Genomic DNA, 21236 nt, shown 5'->3' on the forward strand with positions numbered 1-21236 from the left:
ATGCATCTTTTTATTGAGAGATGCAACTCAAATATTTCTGGGACTTTATCTCTAGACTGACTTCAGAATTAATACTTAACGGCTCTGGGTCAGAATCCCTACACAGACTTTAGACGTAATGCAATGGGAAGGCGCTTCCTTCCTCTATTGGGACGGAATCCCTACACTGACTTCAGACTTCATATTTCACTGCTCTGGGACGGAAATCCCTACATCTAAAATGAGACGCTAACCCTATTCTTCACTTTAACTGGGACGCTATCCCTAGACTTCGCACTGAATGGGATGCTATCCCTACTCTTCGCTTTTCTGGGATGTCATCCCTACATTTCACTTAACCGAGACGTTATCCCTACACTTCAATTTACTGGGACGCTATCCCTACACTTTACTGGGACGCTATCCCAACACTTCAACTTCACCTTGATGGGACGCTATCCCACACTTCAACAATGGCGACTCACTTCAAGCATATAACATTTTGCATTTAAATATTCATAAAACTATAAATCTGCCAATATATGTAGCCCTAAAAGTCCATGCCGCCTCAATTGCATCTTTTTCTTTACGCGCATACCTTTAACATTCTACAAGTCCATGTTGCTTTATGCAAACGAAAAGCCTGCAAGTCCTCAACATTGTTAACACTAGCTCATTCATTCACCATCACACACTACTCTACCCGTGTTACTAATTTAATCTAGAGTCCGTTAGTACCTGCACATTCTAAAAGATAACTATAAACATCCTTGCAGCATATCATGACTATCAATGCTATAATTTCATTGTATTTATCCACTTCATATTCTTCATCTTGCCATATTGCACCGATTTCTCAGGCACACTCGCATCACCATACGTGTTCACTCATCACTATGAACATCTTTGCATTGAAAGGATATACATCAGCATCGGGATCCTCTTCTTCATAATTCTCACATTATGTGGATTGTGTCCTCCAACGTATTCCACATCTTTAACATGTAATGTCCACAGCTGTGCACTTTGGAATTTTTTCCGGCAGAGGGCGCCCTGCGTCGATGGCGTCGGGTCGATGTCCTTCGAAGGCTTCCGTCGAGGGCGACATCACCGGAAGGGCAAGCGCCCGTAGCCTCAGTTCTGTTTTTTCCGTAAATGTGTTTGCTTCGACAACTCGGCCCTCCTTGTGTATTCTTTGTGAGAATGTCTTCCTCTTCGACCTCGCCTACTCCGCGGTCTGGCTTCAAGACCTGCCAGGGCTGCAAGTATAAAATGCCGATCACTGACACGCATCGCATTAATTTGTGGTGCTTGGGCAAGAGTCACGACACCGACGACTGTTCCAAATGGCAGTCGCTGACTGCTAAGGCCTTGCAGGAACGAAAGGGGAAGCTTCAGGTAGGTAGAGGTTCAAAACCTAGTAAGTCTCGTAAATCCAAGTCCAAGGGTACGTCCACTGACGATTCGAGGGGTGACTCTCCACGTCGGAAGGAGCCTCAGGGATCGTGGTTCCCGCCATTTGTCCTCCTCGTCTCGGCATTCTAGGAAGCGCTGTCACCGGTCGCCTTCCCCGTCCTCGGAGGATGGCGCCATGAGGAAAGTGTCTTGCCCGACTAAGTCCTCGACCCCTGAGGATTGGGCTGCTTTTTGGGAGCAGATGTTGTAGATTTTCCAGTCGCAGGGCACAGTTCCGTCCGCACCTTCTGACGAAGCCGACAAGGAACAGTCTTGATCTGTGGCTCGCACACCTTAGGGTTCGGGTCCTCAGCGTGAGCCTCATCGGGAATGGTCGCTAGAGACATGCTTCCAGGTCTCGGTCCTCATCCCCAGTGTGACCGCAGAATTCTGCCAAGGGCTCGAGGTCGACATCGACTCCGTCGGTGCAGTGTCTGTCGGATACCGACGTCCAAGCTTTGCCTTCATATCAGCCCACGTCAGCGCCAGTGTCAACGGCGAAACCGTCGACGCCCTCGACGCTGAAGCCATCAGCGCCCTCGATGACTTCGAGGCCTGCTAAGGGCTCGACGTCGGCGTCGGCGCTGTGTCTGTCAAATACTGATGTCGACGCTTTGCCTGCGTAACAGCTCACGGCGCCGTCAGCGCCAGTGTCGACATCACCGGCGAAACTGTCGACGCCCTCGACGCGAAGCCATCAGCGTCCTTGATGACTTTAATGCGTGCTAAGGACTCGAGGTCGGCTTCGACTCCGTCGGATACCAACGTCGAAGCTTTGCCTTTGTATCAGTCCACGGCAGAAACCTTCAACGCCCTCGACGCCGAAGCCATCGGCGCCCTCGACGACTTTGAGGCCTTTTTTAGCGTCGGAGATCCCTACTGCTGTGGATCCTCATAGGAAGGCTTCTTCCAAGTCTGTGGGGCCTGTTATGTTCCGAGACAGAACTTTTTCCTCCCTCTGGATGACATCTATGAGAAGGAGGAGGGGTCAGATTTTGATCTTGACCCTGTTGAGCCTGATGGGCCTCCTGTCTTTTCAGGGGATAACCAACAGGAAGAGTTGAGACAAACTCTTCATGACGCTAGTGGCCTGGACTCTTCTCCGGAGGTGGAATTTGGCAGGACTGAGCCTGGGGCTCATGCTGAGTCGTCCTACAGGAGACTCATGGCTAGGGCTCGGAGTATCTGGGCTAGGCCAGTCCTCCTGAAGATTTTGTGCAAGATGATCTCACAGACATGTTAGATCAAGGTCCGTCCTCTGACCCGGTGTTACCTTTTCATCTAACTTTACAGAAAAGGGTGGCGGCTGCTTGGCAGTCACCGGAATCTCTTCCGGCTGTTAACAAATCGTTAACCAAGAAATACCACCTTTCCGTTAGCGACCCGAGCTACCTATCCACTCACCCCACTCCTGAGAGTTTGGTGGTTCAGGCCACTACGGCCACCTCGAGGAAGGCGGCGTACCCTACCATCCCTCCTGATAGGGACGACAAAGGCTTCAACGTTTGGGCACGCAAGGTGTTTTCTGCAGGGAGTATGGCGTTGAAATCAGCCAACTCCACTTGTGCCGTGGCAAGATTTTCACACACTCTGTGGAACTATGGTTCTCTTACGGCTGAGCATATTCTCGAGGGGGAAGAAAGGGATGGGTTCCTTGCTCTCCTGCAAGATGGCAAATATGCCATGTGTGAATCCCTTCAGTCGTGTTTGGACATGGCAGGCAGTGTTAGCCGGTCCATGGCTGCAAGCACAGTTATACACAGATTTGCGTGGTTGCGGACGTCGGGTTTTGCGCCGGATGTGCAAGGCCGTCTTTTGAACATGTCCATTTGTTTGGCAGCAAGGCTGACGAGAGCCTTGAGAGGTTGCAGACCTTAAAAGCTGCTGCAAAATCATTAAGCGCAGCCGTGCGTCAACCTCTGCCTTTTCGTGCTAGGGGACAGCAGTGGAGGGGAGGATCTTTTCGTTACTACTCCTCCTTTGGTAGAACGACAGGAGCCGCCAGTCAAAGGGGTCAGCATAAATGTACCCGTGGTGGTCGGGGAAATAGAGGTGCCAAAGCCGCTCAGGCAGCTGCCTCTTTGCCTGCAGGCACTGTCGCTCGAAAACAGTCATGAGGCCATGTCCCATGGTTCGCCAGTTGGGGGCAGGCTGTCTCAGCATCTCGGAGAGCGGCGAGTCATTACTTTGGATGTGTGGGTTCTGGATACAATTGCCCACGGCTACTGCCTTCCCTTCCTAAAGCGGCCTCACGACAATCCACCAGGGAATCTCTCTTTGAAGCTTCTGGATCCGCTCCTTGTGCAGACAGACCTTGACCCTGCTAGAGAAAGGTGCTATAGAACTGGTGCCTGTAGCGGAGAGGAACAAGGGTTGGTATTCCCCTTATTTTTTGATCCCAAAGAAAGACGGGGGGATTGAGACCCATCCTGGTCTTGCGTTGGTTGAACAAACTTCTCAGGAAGGACAAGTTCAAGATGGTCACTCATTCTCAAGTCCTCCAGGCCCTTTAACTTCAGGATTGGTTGGTGTCTCTGGACCTACAGGATGCTTACCTTCATGTGCCGATTCATCCCAAGCACAGAAAGTATGTGAGGTTTGCGGCTGGCAACTCGCACTTCCAGTTTCGGGTCCTGCCATTCGGATTGACCTCCGCCCGAGGGTCTTCACCAAGCTATTGTGCTGGTGGCAGCTTATCTCAGGCGAGGGGGGATTCACATCTACCCCTACCTGGACGACTGGCTGATCTGTGCGTGCTCTTCCGAGCAAGCATTGGCTCACCTCGGTCTCACATGCCGCTCCCTCCACAGGCTGGGCTTCTCCTTCAATTTCAAGAAGTCGCATCTAACACCTTCCCAACAGCTCCAGTACATCGGGGCTGTGTTGGACACGTCCTTGGGGAAGTGCTCGACTCTCATGGTGAGGGCTCATCACATTTTGCAGATGGCGGACAAGTTTCAACGTGCCCAGAGTCTCCCGGCTTTCGAATTCTTAAGGTTGCTCGGGCTCATGGCATCCTGCATTTTTCTGGTGCCAGAGGCCAGGCTGAGGATGAGATCCCTGCAATGGGTCCTCAAGATGCAGTCGTCGCAATTCTTTGGCAAGATGTCGGATCCCATTCAGATTCCACTCTCTGTCTCCCAGGATCTTCTGTGGTGGGCCAATGAAGGGAACCTGATGAAGGGAGAGCGTTTTGGCAACCATGCCCGGAGGTGACTGTAGTGACGGATGCCTCCCTCACAGGATGGGGCGCTCATGCCAACGCCTTGACCGCCGGCGGTCGTTGGTCTCCGTCGGAGTCCAAACTCCACATCAACCTGTTAGAGCTGAGGGCCACCAGGCTTGCCCTGAAGGCTTTTTTGCCATCTGTGTTGGGGAAGAGTGTCCTGATCATGACGGACAACACAGTGGCTATGCACTACCTCAACAAAAAGGAGGGGTAGGGCCACTCCGTTGTGCAGAGAGGTGATGCAGCTCTGGTTCTGAGCCATCCAGCAGGGAATTTCGCTCTCGGCAGTTCATCTGGCTGGAGACGAAAGTGCGGCGTCGGACAATCTGATCATGCAGAGCACAATCTCTCACGATTGGGAGTTGGCTCAGGAAGTCCTTCTGGAAATCTTCTCTCTTTGGGGAACCCCACAAGTGGATCGCTTTGCCACCAGTGCCAACTGGAAGTGTGAGAGATCTTGATCAAGGGAATTTCCTCCGAGAAGAGACTTAGGAGCCGCGCTTGTGGTGGACTGGTCATTCTCACTGCTGTACGCGTTTCTTCCAGTCCCTGTCATTCCTCAAGTGTTACGGAGGTTACAGAGGTTCGGGTCCCACATGATTCTCATTGCTCCGGATTGGGCCAGGAGATCGTGGTACCTGGACCCTCTAGAAATGTTAATTTGCCCTCCACGACGTCTTCCCTACCGAGAGGATCTGCACTCACAAGAGGGAGTCAGGTTCTCCATCCAGAGGTCAGGACTCTCAACCTTCATGCTTGGTATCTGAAAGGTTGAGATAAGGATTGGGACCTCCCGGATGATGTGATGGAGGTATTGCTTTCGGCCAGAAGGCCAGCAACAAAATCCCTGTACCGTTGCCGTTGGCGTAAGTTTTGCGACTGCTGCAGAGGACAAAATGTTGATCTTTTACAGTGTTCCATTCCTATGGTTTTGTCTTTCTTACTTTCTTTGGCCCACAGGGGCCTTTGTGTTGGTACCATTAAAGGTTACCTGGCGGCGCTGTCTATATTTAAGCGCTCTTCTCAAGAATGAAGATTCTTTTGATTTCTCAATTTCTTAAAGGACTGACTAATGTGTTCCCGCCGTCCCCTTTCCAGGTGCCGGTTTGGGATTTGAATTTGGTTTTGAAATTTCTCATGGGTGCCCCATTTGAACCTTTGCACTCTTGTCCTTTGAGATTATTGTCCTTCAAGACAGTGTTCTTGGTTGTGGTTACTCTCGCTCGCAGAGTGAGTGAATTGCAGGCACTCTCATCTAAGCCGCTCTTTACTGTGTTCCACAAGGACAGGGTTGTACTACGGGTATGTCCTTCCTTTCTACCTAAGTAGCTGAATTTCATTTGAGCAAGAAAGTGGTTCTTCCTTCTTTCTATCCTCCTCCACATCCTGGTAACGAAGAGGAGCAACTCCATAGTTTGAATCCTAGGAGAGCTCTGAGCTTTTATATTTCTAGGATGTCCATGGTCAGCGTGGACGATCAACTCATTGTGGGATATGCTGGACACCGATTGTGCCAGGCTGTTTCCATACAGACCTTGTCCAGGTGGATTATCCTCACCATTACTGAGTGTTACCGATTGGCGGGTAAGCACCCTCCTGAAGGGTTGCAAGCTCATTCCACTAGGGGCATGGCTACTTCCACCGCCCTCCAAAGGGGAGTTCCTATTAGGAACATTTGTGATGCAGCCACATGGTCTTCTATCCACACCTTTGTTAAAACATTACTCCCTGGATACGATCCATGGGCAAGATATGGCCTTTGGTAAGGCGGTTCTTTATTCCGCCATCTGATTGGATATTCAAAATTCTTTTCCCTCCTCCATTTTTCTGGTACTGCTTTGGGAGTCTGTCAAAGATGTGGAAAACTTTGGAGGATGCAATCCATTCGAAGAACAAGTTACTTACCAACTGGTAACATTGTTTCATTGGATGTTCCTCCAAAGTATTCCACATCGCCCTTCCAGCCTACCCCTCTGGAGAATTTCCTATGCGATTGCACCTTACGTTTCCGCAAGGCTATGTGCCATCCGGCAGGCATTGGATTGGTGCCACACGTTCTGAGGGAAAAACATGAACTGAGGCTATGGACGCCGTGCGTCCTATTTATAACATCCGGTGACGTCACCCTCGATGGAGGCCTTCGAGGGACATCGACCTGACGCCATTAACTTCCCAATTCCCTTCAGGCACTTCCCGGCCCTGCCTGGAATCTGTAATTCAGGCAGTGCGCCACCCCCGACAATACTGGCAGTACCATTGCATTTTATTCTCTATGCCTCTTCTTCTGTAAGCTCCCATTTACTTCCGTTTCACTTTTGGGATTAATGCTACTTCTCACTGTCCCTGGATCCACTTGTTTTCACCTTGCACTTTGCCCCTCACTCCAAACTCTTGCGCACTACTCCTCTTTTGGGGCTTTTCTTCACTGCCCCTTGCGCTTTGTTTCTGCCATCCAACTTATGCTTATTGGAACCTGGTTCAGTATGTCCAGTGCTTTTCTTCACAGCTTACCCCGTAGACTTCACTGAGGTTCCCCTTCTTCTATACTTGTGCCCTGGGCTTGCACTGGGACTTTCTTACATTCTTTACTTCTCAATCCCCTGCGCTCTGCACCCCTGGGTGATGGGACTTACTTCTTGCCTTTGGGGGGCAGTGATTATATCTGAAAAGCTCTTCAGAATCGCGCGCGTCGGCTAAACAGGGCAGACGCGTGCGATTCTGAAGAGCTTTTCAGATAGAGATGGGGTTTTAACCCCGAGACTTTGCAGTCCCCTAATGAAAACACATGGGATTAACCGGATCACAACTGAGAATTTGGCTTCTGCAACCTGAAATGGGGATGAAATATATATGCCCTTTTGTTTTGAAAAAGGCTCAGTATAAAGCCGAAACATGTGTCAACAGTATCTAAGGGCGAATTTATACAATTTGCAAATACAAGGTTGTGTAAACCTAATTAAGCTGTGCCGCAATTCTTTTGTGTGAGAAAAAGCATTTTTATTAAAGAGGGTTGCTACACATTTTAATATTTATAACGAAGAAACAAATGGCAACACTGACTTTGTGGAGGATATTTTATGTGAGAAAAAGGCCATTAGCCATGCCATTCGGTGTTACAATAAAAGAAAGAGAATTGCCCATCACTTACTACACCCTCACTTACTCGAGAAGTTAACCCCAGAGTGTAAAAGATTTTGAACTCGTCTCATCTGACCCTCTGTATGTTAGGGGGCATGCAAAACCAGATTCCCTTGTGGTCACCACCACTAGAACAAGGGCCGAATTTCCACTTTCTAGTGCCGAAGCACCTCCCAATAAGGAATGCAAGCGATTGTACATCTTAGGGAACAGAATAACTACCTTGGGAACTTATATAACACGCATTGCAAAAAACACCACACTGCTTGCAAGTTATAACACACAGTGGGACGAGGTACTACAATATCTTTATTTTGGCCCAAACCTTTAAAGTCGCACCTTTTAAAGATCTCCACTGAGTGAAAACAGGTAGCCCAAAACATCTTAAACAATATTTTAGACTCAGCAAACACTTCAGGGAGAGCAATTGCCGAAGGCCCCTGCTTAAATGCCATTAATGGCTATGAGATTCTGAGTTTAAACCGAGACCCGGGCAACGTTAATCAACATGCCTATTGAAGATTCTGTCCTATTCAGAAATGCAGTTGATGATCAGCTTGAAACTACAAAGAAGGAGCATGAAACTTTAAAAACATTAGGCCAGATCTCAAATAAGTCTTAAATCCAACGGGGCACCTTTAACACACAGCGCATATTTTGCAGCCATGCTTTACAAGATGCAATCAATCTGGATTTGGAACCTCTGCCTCTTCTTACTACAGTCCCAAGGGACAATCATCCTCTTGTGAGTCAAACCATAAAAGAGGGTTTCGTAGAGGCAAAGGACCATCCCATGCTTCTCCGGTAGAGGGTCACATATCGACATTCACCCACACATGGGAGGAGATAACATCAGATAGCTGGGTGCTCACAACCGTGGCAAAAGTGATTCAATTGAATTTCTCAAAACACTGAGCTACCATCCTCCTTGTACAAGAAGAATGTCAACAGAACATTACCTAATTCTTGAAGAGGAGATTTTAACTTTACTGCAGAAAGGAGCAATAGAGCTGGTACTACCTCTAGAAGAAAGATAATCAAGGTATTTATTCAGTGTACTTCCTTGTTCGAAAGAAAGATCTGACAATGCGCCCAGTCCTAGACCTACTCCCTGCAAACATGTATGTCAAGTCACAAAAATTCAGGAAGACTACGTTGCAGGAGATAATTCCTCTTCTAAAACAAGGGGATTACATGGCAACATTGGACATAAAAGATGATACTTTCATAATTCAATGTCGCCAGTGCACAGAAAATACCTAAGATTCAAAGTGGGAAATGAGCACGAACAGTTGAAAGTGCTACCATTTGGCATAGCCTTATGCCCTCCACTGTTTACAAAGGTACTAGCAGTAGTGGCAACACATTTACACAGGGAGTCCATTCCAGTGTACTGTTACCTAGAGGACTGGCTAATAACAGGCGACACACCTCAAATGTGTCAACAAAACACTCAACAGACAGTCATCCTACTGTTTCAATTAGGCTTCTCCACCCACGAGAAAAAATCATGTCTATTGCCCAGCCAAGTAAAACCGTTTCTAGGGGCACTCATTCGAACAAAGGACAGCCTAGTCTTTCCCTCCAACGAGAGGGTATAAAACATGCTATTTTCAATCCCTCAATACATAGCCGGTCGTTAGACAACTGTGCGAAAGGTTGATGCAACTTCTAGGAATGATGGCTTCCTGCATTTACCTAGTGCCATACGCCTAGTAGAACATGCGTCCTAATCAAGAGTGGCAAGCGAAACAATGGTTGCAAGCAAATGGTTTGTTGGACGATCTAGCAGTGGTTTCACAACCTCTGGTTCTATTGCTGCAGTGGTGGTCCAAAGACAGTCTTTTAAAGGGAAAACCTTTCAACACTCCAGCTATCAAAACCACTCTCACTACAGACGCATCCCTGACAGGATGGGGAGCACATTTACTCCATCACACTGCGCACGGGGCGTGGACACAAGCATTAACCAAAAAACATATCAACCTCTGGAACTGCTTGCAGTCTTCAAAGCGATTCAAGCTTTCAAACCACAGCTAGTACAAAAGACAGTCGTCACACTAACAGACAGCACTATAGCCGCTCACTACATGCAGGGACACATTCTCCAGGGCTGTCCAAACTAGCCCAGAACATTTGACTGTGGGCACCAAAACACAACATGTTTCTCCTAGTGCAGCATGTTCCAGGGGAACTAAATTCTCTGGCAGATGTACTAAGCAGAAGTGCGGTGCTGCCTTGGAACTCGAGTTGCAATTAAATGCAGACGTGCTACACAATGTCTTCACAAACTGGGGGTTCCCAGACATAGACCTATTTGCTACACAAGAGAAGTAACAATGCCAAGTCTAAGCATCCAGATTTCCCCAGACAAAATCCAATGGGAATGTTCTGTTCATTAAATGGTTAGGGACATTTGTGTACACTTTCCCCTGACACCTCTTCTCAACAGAATAGTCCACAAGCTACCCCAGAAACAAGTAACCTTGATCCAATTAGCTCCAATGTGGGCACATCAAACATGTTTTTCATACCTACAAATGATGTCTCTTTGTCCTCCCATGAATCTACTGTGCCCATTCAACATGTTATCACTGAACCAAGAGACCACACTTCAACCATGGCCTCAGACATTGAACTTAGCAGCTTGGCTCTTGAAGTCATAACATTTGGTCATTTAAACCTAGACCAGAGGTGGATGGACGTTCTAAAAGAAGCACATAAGCCAAACACAAGATATTGTTATTTCAACAAATGGAAACATTTTGTGTTATGGTGCAAACCACATACAATCAATCGAATGGAATGTTCACCTTCACATATAATACAATATCAACTGTATCTGTTAGACTTTGGCTTAGTCTTCAACTCATTACAAGTACATCTATCTGCTCTCTCAGCCTACACCACATCACAAATTAAAGTGTTGTAGTGGAAGGTGCCCGTGGTTAAGGCTTTCATGGAGGGCGTTACAAAATTATACCCTCCAGTTTCTAATCCAACTCCCGGGTGGGACTTGAATATTGTACTTACAAGGCTCATGGGAGCCCCCTTGGAGCCAATGCACAAAGCCAGTCTGAAACATCTTGCTTATAAAATGGCTTTCCTTGTTGATATCACATCTATAAGAAGGGTTAGTGAACTACAAGCACTATCAGTACAAGATCCCTTTGTAATTATTCACAAAGACAAAGTTGTGCTATGCACACATCCTCGTTTTTCAACAACATTCATATCAAAGTTCCTTGTAAATCAATTTGTAGAACTTCCTGCTTTCAAACACCCCAACAATGCAGCAGAAAAAAAACCTACATACTCCAGATGTCAGAAGGGCTGTCATGTATTACCTACAAAAGACAAAACCGATCAGAAAATCAGACCTTTTTTTGTTTCTCTGTTTCTCTGACTGCAGGGAGAGATGGTGATCCTATCTCCAAATCGGCTATTTCAAAACGGATTTTCACCTGCATCCAACTTTGCTAATCTCTTGCCAAGAGAATGTTGCCATTTAAGCCCAGAGCAACCTGAACTTGGGGCACAGAGACAACTCTATAGCTTTCATAGCAAATGTGCCCTTAGACGCCATTTTCAAAGTTGCTACTTTGAGTTCCTTTCATACTTTCACACACCATTACTGTTTAGATACACATTTTAAGGGTGCCACACGAATCTAAGTGATTTTACCGAACCCAAAGGTTCGACTTCCCAAAAGTTGGACTTTATTTATTTTTAAAAATTTCCCGCAAATATATATGTGAGGGGAAACCCCCCATAGCCTCCCTACACCTTACCACTATAGATTTTTTTATATACTTTACCCCACCACATATATATATATGCGGGAAATTGGGGGTTGAACTTTTGGGAGCCAAACTTTTGGGGTTAGGTAAAATTGTTATAAACAGTGCCACACAGGTGGGCTAGGCAGTGTTAAGACACCTCTTTGCCGCTCTACCTTAAAATAACCCACCTCCTACTCCAATTACTGCTTGCTAATCTATACAAAGTATGTGATTCTAAGCAGATCCACAAGCCTTAGAAGGCATACATTATTTACCATAATAGTATTTTTGATGCTTGTTACTGCTTAGATTCACATGCGCCCGCCCTTCCTCCCCTCTTGGTGTTGAAGGTTCTTGGGTAAATCATAGATGTTTCACACCTCATCACAATTTAGTTAGTCTCCATGCATACACTTTGTACTCCCTCTAGTCAGAATTTAATAATCTGAGGGACCTCGACGTATGAGGGATCATGGGTACAGTAGCCGTCTCATTAGGTATGATATTATAAACACGCCCAGTCGACGTCCCTTTTCGAACTTTGAAAATAACATGTGCAATGCTCCGTGCCTACCGCTAGATTTCGGCCTATGCAACGCATGTGAATCTAAGAAGATACAAGCATCAGAATTATGATTACGATAAGTAATGTATGCCATACAACTACAGGGGAAAAGAGCAGAACCAGAACTCGGAAGGGAAACAGTAGTCAACAGTTCACCTCACAAGGTCTTCATACTCATGCCCATGTGGAGGGACCAGAGCAACACCAGAACTGTAAGCCATCTCCAGAGGTGAGGCACATCAGCGAATACCCATCCCAGCAGCATAGTTAGATACACCTATGTTCCCTCAGGCCAATGAGAGGCTAGAGGTAGGAGACATGGGGCGTCATTACGAGATTGGAGATAAGTAACCGTCCTTACCGGCATGGAGCAAATACTGTGTCCATGAAGAAAGAGCCTGCTAATAGTGGGCTATTAAGAGTTCGTGTGCACGAGCTTAGCGGCATACTGGTAACGGCAGTACCGGCATGCCGCTAAAATCACAAAAATTGCCACTTAGCGGCATCATGGAAAGTGCAGACAGCACTACCCTCATCAATGGGTACGGCATTAGCGGACACCGCTATTAACGGGCACCGCTATTAACGGGCACCGGTGTCCACTTATAAGCGGAACCGGAAGTAACGTCATCGAGCTGTAACGGGAAAGCGCACGTCGGCCATCTTGAAAATCACAATACATTGCAATCCCATGACTACAGGCACTGAAATCTAAAACAGAGATCCCAGCCTGCCAGAAATTGACACAGTCCACCCTCAAAGGCACACCTTGTCTGCGCAAACAACGTGTCTGCGACCAGGAGCTTAACATGCTGGCTGACACCCTGGCTCAGCATGCAGATGTGGTGTTCAGCACAGACCTGCGGCGTGCTGCACACAAATCAAGAAGAACAGATTTGGGAGTAGGTGGCCCAGAAGGTGTCCGCAGTGGGGACAACCACACGCAATGCAAAGGAATGCCGGAAAAGGTGGGACGACCTGCGGCTGCGTATCTGCAACCTACTGACTACCAACCGTCAGCAGGCCCAGGCAACAGGAAGCAAACCATCCACACCCATCAAGCTAGCACGGTGGGAGGAAACGTGCTGCTCCCTGATACTCATGGAGGCCATTGAAGGGGTGAAGTGTGCTGAGACAGTGTAACGCTCACCTGGTATCCACCGGGACGTCACTCAGCCTGTTCTGACCTCTTACGACCTCGAACCCTTCCCTGGAGTCTGCTCGACTGGAGACTGGGCCTGAAACGCAGGATTGGTAGAGTTCAACTCCCTATTGTCTGTGTGCTTGAACCCCTTCTTCAACGGGGTCCAACCCTTCCCTTTGATCCACAGCTCACCTTGTTTTCTTGGAAAGTGTGCTCTCCGTCCTGCTTTCAGCGCAGGGGCGCGTTGATTGATGCGGGCTCGTTGCTGCCTAGTTACTTCACTGGCAAGAGTCCGACAGGTAAGTATAATGAGTCTTTTGAACAGTTCTCTAACTTCGTTCCTTTCCTTCCTTAGATGATGGCCGGCGTCCGGGGATGGCGACATGCTGCTAAGATGAGTAGCGCTGAAGGTAAGTGAGAGCGCGATGCGACCCTTTTCGTATTTGTATTGAACTGAGTTTTTTTTCTGTGTCTTTAGGTGCTGCGACGTTTTCAGCGTGGATGCCGGTTATGAAGAAGAAATGTGGTGAGTAAGCACGTTATGCGGCGCCTCTAGATGTTTCCACGCTAACCTGGAGTGTCTTTTCCCTCTTGCAGATGAATGAGAAGTTCCGGAGACAGAGTTCTCTCAGAGCGGCTGGGATTCAGGTAAGCGTTTGAAGGTCGTACAGTCTTTAAAAATAAGCGAAGATTTGCTGAATGCTTACTAATGCATTTTTTATGTTCTTTTCCCTTTTCCTTAGGAAGCGGCGTGCCGGGATGGGAATGACACCGCTGAAGATGCCCGCAGAACAGAAGAAGCGATGAATGATGGGCAGAAGCGCCGCAAGCTAAGGCTGTTCCTAACGGTGTTCTTGTTCTTGCAGGAGCTGAGCGCAGAAGAAAGATGCAGCCCTACTGGAGACCGATCCGAACACGGTGAGTGTCACGCTGCAGGTGCAGAAAACACAAAGCATTTTTTTCAGCCTGGCCGTGGCTTAAATAGTCTCTGGGTATCCCAGGTGTCTCTGGGCTGAACCATACCCAAAAGACTAGACTGCCCATGCAGTTCTGGGAACCGAAATATGTGGGGGCATCCATCTTGTCCCCATCAATGCACTACAAGTCCAATCCCCAATGTTATCTTATGGGAGTAAGTGAGTCTGGTGCCACAAGCGCCAAGTCTGACTCCAAGTGGGTCTTTGGAGGGTTGGAGAGGCCCTTGAGGGCCATGTAGGTGATCATGGCCTGGCTCCAGCCTGACATCTTGGAGGGCTGGGGACATGAGGGTCAGGAATCATGACAGACAGGAGCAACATCATCGGCTGACGAAGGTGAGTGAGCGTTGGCACTACACAAAAGTGAACACACGCAACCAACCCAAATCCAATGGCTGAGTCCAAATGGCAAGTTGATGACAGCAAGTACATTGCCCATCACCACCCACCTAATGACTGCCCAACAGAAATGTCACACCCCTGTCACGGACACACGCAACCAACCCCACTGACACAAACCAGCAGTGTCCAATTCAAAACCCAAGTAACATCAGCATGCAGCCACACACATGCAGCACTGCAGAGAAGCAGGCCCCACCAGTGTCACATCCCATTGCATGGTGCAGACATCTCCACCACCAAGTGTACACCAGAGCCCTAGAGACAAATCACTTGGCACGCACACCATGAGGCATGTACATCGTACGCAATCCACGACACACCCGTAATCCACCAAGCAAACTGCATGCACAACATGGATGCGCTAGAAGAACACACAGACACTGCACCACACACCCAACACCTGTAAGCATCATGTCTGCTCCTCCAACATGCAGACAGCAATGCACAGGACTCAAAATGTACTTACATTAATATATGTTGGATGTCCCTACACCCATGACTCATGCCCTGCCTCCCCATCCCACACAGGCACAGTATCAGACAGCGAGTACAGACACACTGCAGAAACAAAGCCAACAGCAACAGGCATAAGCAGAGGGGAAGATGATGGCAACAGGCCGTCCACGTCAAGGGCCGGGCGGATGAAAACCAGCACCCCCATGCCACAGCGGTCTGGTAAACAGGGGTCACAGGCCATAGGACCTGAGGATCATCCACCCCCGACGCATGGGAATGTGCAATGGTCTGGGAAATTGGGAGCCATCACTGCACACCTGCCACAAGGCGCACCGCCCCCCAAGCCCACAGACCAAACGACCCCTGCCCCACTGCAGCCAGCTCAAGGCTGATGAGGAGGGTACACCAACGGCCAGCAGTGGTGAGGCTCCTCAGTCACCGGCCACTAGTGACCCAGGGGAGGTGGCCCAATCTGCAACAAATACTGCAGAGGATGATGTCCAACAGGACCAGGCTGACACGGCAGGGCAATGCATGTCGGAGGACACTGAGGGAACACCATCCATTTGGCACACACCACAGCACTCCCTGGGACATGGGTCGTGTGGCAGTAGCTGCAGGGAGGAGACTGCTGGACCCATATTCAGCCCTCAATCAGTCCAACCCCAGCTCCCATGCGACCACCAGCAGTCAATGACATACGTAACCTAGAAGCCTTCATCAGCCGCATGGAGGAGCGTCAGCAGTTAATGGATGAGATGTTGCAACAATTCATCACAGTAGGGGAAGCCACACGCCAGGTCCACTGTGACAGCACACAGGCACTCACCCGTGCTGTGAACCGCGTTGCCAGGCGGGTGCGCCAGGGCATGGAATCAGTCACCCAGGCACTCACACATTTGGCTGCCACCATGGCACAATGCCCTGCAGCATCTGCGGAGTCACAACCCCTGCCATCCACAAGCAGTACCCCTTTAAGCTCAACTCAGACAAGCCCAGTGCTTAGGCCGCTACGCACCATGCGCCGGCCAGGGGAGTTACAGCCTCCATGCAAAAGGGGCCGACTGTAGCCGGACAGACATGCGGGATGGAGGCTGTTAGAACTCATAATGTGTGCCGGGAAGTGTGTGTGTGGGGGCTTGACACATGGCAACCCCCGAGGCAGGTGTGGGTGGGCAAGGTGGACCTGGGACTGGGCTGTGGAGCGGTGGTGTTGGAATGGAACGTTGGTAGCCTTCAGAATCAGTTTAGGTGGTCACAGTGCCAAGGACAGGAGCTCTGCCAATGGCTGGGCAGCAGGCATTCAAATTGCAGGGCAGGTGGGCAGCAGGCACACATAGTGGGCAGGCAGTAGCACATGGCTCGTAGGGGGCAGCTCAGGGCAACAGACCGGCAGATAGAAAGGCTTGTAGGCTGGAGCGTGGGTCTTCCGTGTCACTCACGTGGGCAGCCAGAGTGATGGCTACTCTGCGCATTCAGAATTGGCGCATACACGTGAAATCAGAGGAAAGGGCCTCATCGGGTACGTTTTGTGACACATGATGGGCATTGTGTATTGGCGTTCAGATTCGGGATAAAGGAGTGCGTAGGAGAACATTAGACTGCACGTGCGAATTGGAGCGGACGGATGTGTGGACTTCGGAAATTTTTGGGGTGCCACGCAATTTGTTCACTACTGTGACAGTGCAAACTTCTTATTTTGGTGGGGGATTTGCCTCCGCGCACACGTGCATATACTTTTCTTTTTTCTGAAGCTAACAGTGAGTCACGTACGCATTATTCATACTCTGGTTGCCCCTGTGTATCACATATCCCCATTATTAACATCACTGTAGCTTCCCTGGGCTTTGCGTACGCATTTCTTGTGTTGCTGGGTGCCACAGCGTACCGCATACCACTTTTTCTTTTCACGGGGGCTACTGAGGGGGGGCCTACATGCATTTTTGATTTTTAGGGTGCCTGTGCGTTACGCCTCACATTAATTTTCTCACCAGGGGTAATATTGAGCCTTGCTGGACCACACTAGTGCGTATTACATCACATAGCCTTCTCCTTCACTCCAATTGCCCAGGACAATTGCTTGGTGTGCCTTCCATTGTACAAATCCATCTGTACCATGAGTGGGAAGACCACAAGAGGGAAAGGTAGCAGAGGGGGCCAGGGTCGGGTACGTGCAGAGAGAGCTGTTCCCCTCCCCCCCAACAGGGTCAGGGAGCTGTAGGGTCATCTGCTCTCCCCACCACCTGCAGATGCAGCTGCTGTCCTCAACACCCAGGGTCAGGGATCTGCAGGGTCATCTACTCTCCCCACCACCCACGTTCAGGCTCCTGCAGATGCAGCTGGTGTCCTAAACACCCCGGGTCAGGGATCTGCAGCGATAGCTGCAGTCATCCCAGCCCAGGTACATGGACACGCATGCCCAGATGCTGTCAGTCTCTTAAAAGTGAGGGGACGTCCACGCAAAACACCACACAAGGGACGTACAGTTACAGGACCTGGCCCCAGCACCCAGGTCAGGCACATGCAGATGCAGCTGCTGTACACAACACCCAGGGTCATGGAGCAACAGCAGTAGCTGTTATCCACCCCCCTCTGCCCCAGGTACACGGACACACAGGGCCAGCTGTTGTCCGTGCCTCAAAGGGGAAGGGACGTCCGGGTGAACGCCCTGTCCCCACCTCCCAGGTTGAGGGACCTGCAGGGCCAGATACTGACACAACAGCAGTGGGTGATGGCATGGCCCCGGTCACTAGTGGTGCAGCCCCTGCTTCCCTAGTCGTCCCAACCACACAGACTCTGCACCGCATGGCAAGAAGTAAAAGCGTGCAGAACAAGAAAAGGCTCAATCCCAAGGCACGGCACAGGACAACTCAACGTCGAGGGTGAGGAGCTTCAATGATGAAGAACTCCAGATCCTTGTGGACTATATGCACGAACACTACCATGACTCATGCACGCAGCCACGGAGCACACATACGCCTGCTCAGCGTATGGTCCACTGGCAGTTAGTCACCGATGACATCAACGCCTTGGGGAATGAGAGGCGCACCGCTCGTGAGGTCATGAAGCAGTGGAATGACCTCCTCTGTCGAACCAAACCCATACTGCTTTGGTGACTGGACGTGGGTCACCACAGGAGAAGGAGCTCACACCACATGAAGAGGCCATGAGCAAGTTGATTCATGTTGATCAGGTGCAAGGCGTGGGAGTTCTGCCAGATTATGAGGAAACGTCCGGTGAGTGATCAAGCGTGTGCATCCTGAATATGTGTATGTAGATTAAATTAATTGGGATGATTATGTAGCACTTCTGCCTGCATTTGTATGACTGCCACGGGTGAACCAATTCATTGTGTACTGACACATGCTTATTGTACTGCAGAGTGCATACAAGCCATGTGCTGCACATCTGTTGAACATGGCTTTGGGACAGTAGTAATCAACAACCTCCAGATACTAGAAGACATTTCCGGCATGCCAACACAATTTGCCATCTGGGTATTTTCATCAGTGATGTTAGTGACGCAGCTATGCTAGTCAAGTGCTTGTGTCTGAAGCATGTGCTACACATCATGCACTGCATGTAGTCGACAGTCCATCCACATATGTCCGTAGGTGGTTTCATGCTACCCATACCTTCCATGAACACTGGCAGCGACCGTGACATTGTGCCATGAGGGACATAGCATTTTGCTACACTGTGCAAATCCCAGCCGCAGCTATGGCACTGACACCCTTGTGAAATATTTGTCAGGAATCATCCCTGTTGACCTGCCACACTCAACACACACTCCATAGGTCCATGGCCGTGTCCCTCTTGTGTGTCACTTTCCCCTCTTCCTATCTCCCAGCGCATGTCATTACTCTCTCCACATCACACACCTGGAACTCCACACCCGGGGCATTTCCATATTGTGTGCACTTGCTCTGCCAGTGGTACACTGGTGTTAGATGTAATTGTAGTGGACTTGGCTGTGATTATGTGTGACATGATACATGTGTGTTGGCAATGTGTGCATTGCTTACATGGTCAGGGACATGCGATGTAGTGGCAAGTATGCATACGCCATTATCTCTGAGCTTTTTGTACATACAGTGTGTATGCAAATAATGGCACGGTAACATGCATGACAATGTGTTGCAGGACAGCATTGTTATACCTATGTATGTTGTCGATGCAATTAACACAATTCTTCATGTCTTTATATATCCATGTGCAGTTGATGAGCCATAGATGCATGGGAGGAGGCTGAGGAGGAACGGGATCCTGAGCCAGCATAGAGCACCAGTGGAGAACGTGTTGTGGCAGCCATGAAAATCCACTGGTGCTACAGGCCATCCGGGGCATATCTCAGTATGCATCCGATTCCAATGAAGCCAGTAGCTCTGGAAGTGAACCTGATGTCCATTCCTCTATGTGCTGTCGGAGGTGAGTGCATCAAGTGTTGGAGCTGTTGGAGCTGGTGTGTCTGCAGGTGGTCACGTCCCCTCACAGGGCCTGTCAGTGTTGTCACGTCCGTCTGTGGTGGTTACGGCTGCAGGGCCACGCTCCACAGTATTGGTTTCTGGTCCTAGTACAGATGACCAAGGGAGGGATGCAGTCCTGCAGCCACAGACAGCGGTATCACATCAAGGGCCATGCTCCCTTGGGTCAGGCAGGCGTGGGGCCCGCACATGTGGTGATGTGTGGTGGCTGGGGCGACCGTGTGGAAGCAGTCCATGTATAGTATTGCACAACAACAGGGTGCTTCCTATGAGATGGTGGCTCAGGGCATGGATAGGGTGGCCAATTCCATGATCCCCCCCCAGCAACAAAGGTAGAGCAGCAGCTGCAGGCATTGCGGTGTACATGCCGCTCACACAGGCTGCACATGGAGGCCAGCAGCAGGAGTCGATGGGCCGAACTGAGGTCTCTGCAAGCATTCCTGAGGGTAAGCCCTGAGGCAAGAGTTTCAGAGCTTCAGTGGAAGTGCTAGAGGCAGCCTGCAGTACACAGATGCAACTGTTGAGTCATACCATCTCGGAGGAACTCTGTGCATTCCGTGAGGTCTTGCATGCAGACCTCCTATGATTCATGTTGCAGATGCATTTATCGGAGTCCCGTCTGGCCGCTGCCACTGAGGAACAGGGACCAGGCCAGGGCTCTACATGGTCCACCCCTTACCCCTCCTGCACCCCCCCATCCAAGATGGACATTTCGTTTTTTTCAGATGATGGCTTATCATGTTTTGTATTGCCCTTTCCTGAATGTGTTCTTTGTTAATTTTTGTATTGATTGCTCTTGAGGTGTGCCATTAACTCCTCATGGACTAAACATTTGCAGTGATGTACGTGCAGGCATGCCTAGTGAAGTCATCTAGCATGTTTGCATGGGGTTGTACAGGATGGCATGTGCAGTAATTATAGGTTTGTTGTTCCATGGCACGTGTGTGCTGTTTCAGTGATACTGCACAATGGGTGATTTAATATGTTCTCCCATGTTGTTCCAGTAATCCTTGATGTGGCGGTGAATGCTGCCCCTGGTGCGACATCCTGCACCATTCACACTCCTCCTGCCCTCCACTAGACACTGTCCTTCCTTTGACGAATTAGGAAACAAACTTACTAGTGCAGGCCATGTGGGATTTACAACATGCAGACACAGTAATTTGGTAAGCGTTTGCACTGTCTTGCATGTTGGGCATGCTTCATTGTTGGGCATCTTTGTTGCATGTGTTGTTTGTCTTATATGTCCTTTGCATGCTCACATGGCATTGTGGTAATTCGATTAGAGCTCATGTCACTGTGTAAGGTACCTATGTGGATACCTCAATGGACGCACCGACTGTACTGTGCAACATGTCATTGTATATTGTAAAACCAGGCCATGGACTCGTTGATGTGTCATTTCGTTGGTATTCACTCTCTGTGTCACTCTCTTCTCTCCCCCTCTCTCTCTGGGGTGGTACACTATACTCCTGTACAAATCTGTTTCTATAATCATTCACCCTGTGTTGCTCCTGCACTCTGTGGTCTATGCATATGTCCTTTCGGTGAACAATTATGATCATGTATGTGCATGTAGTTTGTGCTGTTACTCTGCATTGCATTCTATTTAGGTAAAGCATCTC

The sequence above is a fragment of the Ambystoma mexicanum genome, chromosome 2p (genome assembly GCF_040938575.1).
Source record: "Ambystoma mexicanum isolate Mex_15411 chromosome 2p, UKY_AmexF1_1, whole genome shotgun sequence".
Taxonomy (NCBI): domain Eukaryota; kingdom Metazoa; phylum Chordata; class Amphibia; order Caudata; family Ambystomatidae; genus Ambystoma; species Ambystoma mexicanum.